The sequence below is a fragment of the Nothoprocta perdicaria genome, unplaced genomic scaffold (assembly GCF_003342845.1).
Source record: "Nothoprocta perdicaria isolate Ctin4 unplaced genomic scaffold, notPer1 scaffold_500, whole genome shotgun sequence".
Taxonomy (NCBI): domain Eukaryota; kingdom Metazoa; phylum Chordata; class Aves; order Tinamiformes; family Tinamidae; genus Nothoprocta; species Nothoprocta perdicaria.
In genome coordinates, this window is record NW_020455756.1 from 57,726 (window position 1) to 62,830 (window position 5,105).

A 5,105-nucleotide genomic window follows, 5' to 3' on the forward strand; every position below is an offset into this window, starting at 1 on the left:
AAGTCAGGTTTCTGATCTTGACCTTTGTAATAGGCTATCTCAGTTAGAGGTAATTCCCCTGTAGAGTATGTAAAGTCCTATTCTAAATATGACCAACTGTCTTCAGTATGGCTGATTTCCATAAAAATTAAGATTTGCTGTAAAGTTTACCATTTATCCCATTTCCTGTAATTATATCTTGTTACGCGACCCAACAACTTATTCTCATATTTTTTTTTTTCTATGTTCTATATGTTCCTATGTTTCTATATGAATTTTGAAGTCAAATTCTGTAAGCAATCTTCATTGTTCTTCAGATTTTGTCCTTGAAAGTCACTTGATTTGTGATATGAAAAAACTTCTCTACTCTTATGCCAACACTTCTTACTTCTTTGGGAAAATTGGAAAAATATCTGAGAAACAGGATAGAATCCAGTAGAAAAAGAAAGGATGATTGATCTTTCACATTTATGGGTCTTTAGAGACTTTGAAAGTTGTCTAGTGCTTTTTGCATTGCTACTGGACTCAAATCCTTGTCAGCAAGCTTTTATAGAAAGCAGACCTCCTCCAGTTGACTTCTCCCTCTTAGCTGTACTGTTGTAGCTGCGGAAGAGAATCTGAGTACCTTACTGGTCTTTGAAGCAATATTAACTTACGAACAAACATTTGCAGTCTTGGGTTTAGTAACAGATGACTGTGGCGTGGATAGTGCTGTTCCTCAATTCCAATGGCAGGTGTTCTGCACACAGATTTTAAGAGCATCCTTCAGCTATGGAGATCCAAGTGGTTCCCATAGGAAGAAGCAGATACTGTGCATTTCCACTCCCATTTCCTTTTGTGCTGATGTGATCTTCCTTAGCAGGTTCTCCAAGAAGTGTTTGGAAGATATGAACTCAAGAAGAATGAGCTGTCTTTAGCTCATTGTATATAGAGCTGGAATATCACCCATATGGGATGGAAAATATGGAAAATAATGTCTAAGTGATGCAATGACAAAAGGCAGTTTTGCCTTGTTAGAAAGCATTCTAACTTCCACCAAACGGAAAGCATTCTAACTTCCACCATTTTTACGGTGTTCTGCATTCTGACTTCTAAGTAAAAACAGGATTCTTTCAAATTCCTGGGCATTTTGCCACTGCTTTGGGCCATGAGGGCAATAAAAATCATTAGCAATACATAAATTTTATCCAGTGGGCTTTCCTGAACATGTGCAAATGTTCATAAGGTTAGGGAACAGAAATTCACGTGTTGTATCTTGCATGCTTGGGATGCAATGGGTTTAACTAGTTTAGAATAAGTTTATAGGACTAACTTGACATTTTTATCAATTTAGGAGGCATTTTTATCAATTTTTTTTTTTGGCTTTGTTTACAGCTTTTTTTTTTTTTTTTTTTTTCCTATAGTAATTTCAAGCAGAAACATGCATATAATACCTGGGATAAATAAAGAAATAAATAAAAGAATAAAAGAAAAGAAAACCTTGAAAAATACCTATATCTTGACAGCAATAAAGCTACCAAGTAAACATATTTCATAGAATCATAGAATGCCGAAGGTTGGTTTGCTTTGCAGGCTACTAATGCACTAAGAATGAGCAGTCTTTTGAGGAGTGTGCTTTCTTCCATGCATCTGAAATCTTTAAAACAGCTGGATCATTGATTCCCTGGATTTCCCTACTCCAATCCATTTAACAGGAACACCTAGCTCCATTTCTATAAAGCGAACATAGTTCTGTGCATTTACAGGCAGCTCATCAAACGTCCTAGCATTTGAAATGTCTGTATCCCATCCTGGGAGTGTCTCATACTGGACCTCTACTTTATTTAAGACTTCGTGGTTGGCAGGAAAATGAGGTATGATTTCACCATCTAGTTTGTAAGCAACACCAACTTTGATTTCAGGGAATACATCCAAGATATCCAACTTGGTAAGAGCCAAGGCAGGAAATCCATTGATCATGTAGACGTATTAGAGCGACACGAGATCCAGCCGGCCACATCTTCTCTTCCTCCCAGTGGTCACACCAAACTCCTTACCTCGCTTTTGCAGTAATTCTCCAATTTCATTATCCTGCTCCGTGGGAAAGGCCCCGATGCCAATCCTGGTGGTGTAGGCTTTCACGACGCCGTACACCTCGCCGACGTTCTGGGCATGCCCAGGCCGGTGCATACACCCCCGACTGTGCAGTTCGACGAAGGCACAAAAGGATAGGTGCCAAAATCCATGTCCAGTAGCGCTGCATTTGCAGCTTCCACTAAGATCTTCTTTGGTGGCCCATGCAAAGCCTCATACATAAAATAGACACCATCCTTTACCATTGGTTTTACTTTCTCCATGTAGTCCTTCAGCTTTTTCAGCTCTCCTTCAATGTCGATCTCCAAGGTAGGATATACAGCTTTGTACTGATTGGCCAACACTTTAAACCTCTCAGAAAATTCATCAAAATCAGAAACGAGATCACACATTCGGAGTCCACTTCGAGCAGCTTTTGAGGAATACACTGGAACAATTCCTTTCTTGGTAGTTCCCAAAGTCTTTCCTGCTTGTTCTCTTTGCTGTTCTTGGATTCCATCAGCCGCTTGGTGAAAGTCAAATACAATATGAGCCCGGTCAGAAATTATTAGTCTTTTTTCACAGCCTTCTAGCCCTTTTCCTTTCTTCAGATTTTTTTCAGCTTCTTCAAAGAGTCCTGGCAAATGAATTACTACACCATTTCCAATGAATGATATAACTTTTGGATTGATGATGCCACTTGGCAGAAGGTGGAAGTCATACTCCACAGAATCCACAACAACGGTATGGCCTGCATTATTGCCTCCCTGGCACCTGCAGACGATGTCGGCGTCCTGCGCCAGCAGGTCCACCACCTTGCCCTTGCCCTCATCGCCCCACTGCGCGCCCAGCACCACGGTCACCTTGTTGCCGGGCGGGCGCGCGGCGCACTCGCTGTTGGCCATGGCGGGCGCCAAGGCGCCCCGCGCCGCCATGCTTCGCGCCGCCCACTGCGTCTCCGGCTCCGGCGCCGCTCCAGGCACATGCGGCGGGCGGTGCAGGCGGAAGGGGTCCAATATTTGGTCCACTAAATATGGCATTTAACAGAATTCTACATGCATTGCTTTATAATGACGCAATTTTACTGAACGTTTTGCCATCACTTTCTCAATCACTCCCAAAAAACTGGTAATGAGAATCATCATTGTCAAATCTCAGCAAGAGTAGAAAAGAATAAAAACCTTAAGACATAAGATTCTGCCTCAGAAAATTCTTATTGTTAAAACCACAGTATTTGATTRTTGTTTAGTTGTTTATCAGTTCTTTGGTGAAAATAACAAGCAACCTGATTGCTCACAAAAACTGGTCAGTGCAACCTTTTATTTAATTATTCAGTTTATTCACATTACTTACTGATAGYAATTCAAGTCAATATGAAACAAAATTTGATTACATAAGTTTTAATAAAAAAGAATGGAGCTTTAAAAATCACTATTCACTTGGGAATATTTATGTGATTTATGAATTGAATCTTTTTTAATTGGAAAATATTTTTAATAACTAATAATAATATGTTCCTTACTATTAAATACAAAAGGACTTTCTTAAAAAAAATGTCATTTTATTATATGTCATAATTGTATAGAATTGTATAGAATCTCTATCACTCTCCTGAGGAGGAATTATAAGGATAGTTTTAGAAGACAAATATAACTGAAAGCATATTATATGCATATGCACAGTATATGCAAATATATGCATATACACACGCATATATATGTACACATATAACATTATTTAATTCTTTCTCGTTTTTCCCCTATATTCCTCTCTACAAAAGAGACATCTTGTAATTAAACAGATCAGAATTTCATGCTGATTAATGACATGTTGGACTAACTATCTAGCTTACAGCTATACTTGCTCACATTATCTGACACAGCTGTAGSATTACTTATGTAACTGTAATAATAATATTAGCATATATTGAGCTAGCAAATATTGCCCCCACCTAAAAAAAAAAAAAAAAAGCCATGAATTCTCACTTGCCACTCTACATATAATTATACTATATCTAACATGGCACAGAGTAATTTCATTTTCCTGGAAGCTGGTACCTGTATTCACGTGGAATTATTAATTTTTACATTAATGTCTTTTGTTCATTTACTTTTAAAATGGCTAGATTGGTTTTGTTTGTTTGCTTCAACTGGAAAAAAATACACAATTTATAAAAATTGCCAGGGGTTTAGTTTTAAAATAGTGAAAATTTCTGGTATTTAGATATAAAATTCATTTTATTTCTATAAAATATTCTAATTAATGTAGATTATGAAATAGCCAGCACAAAAAGCTTCATCATTACTGCTGTATTTTGATGGGCTTCTAACATTTTGTATTTTCACTTAATACTTCATCAAGCACTTTGGAAGTTTCTTACTTCCTCCTTTTCAATGGAGGGCAAACACGGGACAGGTTATGATGAACACCGTGCTTCATTCTAAAAATCTGTAGAGTATGACTGCAAAGTTTAAACACTTTACTACCAGTAGCACAAAGTCTCTGTTCTTAGTTTTCCTSTGCATACCTGGCACATGCTACTATGCTACTACTCAACTTTTTTTCACTTTCAGATGAAAGCATTCCTAAACCCTAATCTAAATGGCATTATGGATGTTGGATGTTGGATTTTTCTACACTCAACTACCCTTTTTGCAGATGTTACAAATTTTCTGTCAACAGAGCCTTCAAATAGAAGTGCTTTGTAAGATCTGGAACATCATTCTGACTTCTTCTAAACAAAGAAGAAATAGAGCTGCTGGTGGGAAACATCTGTCTTCCATCACTCTTTTGGTTCCATAAAGCATTTTGGGCTGTGACTGGTTTATTTTAAGTGATTAATACAACTGAATAGTATCTATGAGATGTACTGTATGGAACACTAATTATACAGAGGGTGGTAGATCTGCTACTGTATGAAGGATAGATTTGCCTTCCTTTGCTGGTGATAATTTTTTCATAGTGGGCTTTTATGAGAACAACTTACTGACAAAATTGTATTTAAATCACATATAAATATATATAGGTATATAATCTGAACACTTTAGAACAACAACAACAAAACATCTCTATGC

The 5,105-nt window shown here is 37.4% G+C and overlaps 1 pseudogene; it reads right to left on the bottom strand.

Moving 5' to 3' along the window:
• Positions 1-1,566: 1,566 nt before the first annotated feature.
• LOC112954752 lies at positions 1,567-3,015 on the bottom strand (annotated as a pseudogene).
• Between the last annotated feature and the right edge of the window lie 2,090 nt (positions 3,016-5,105).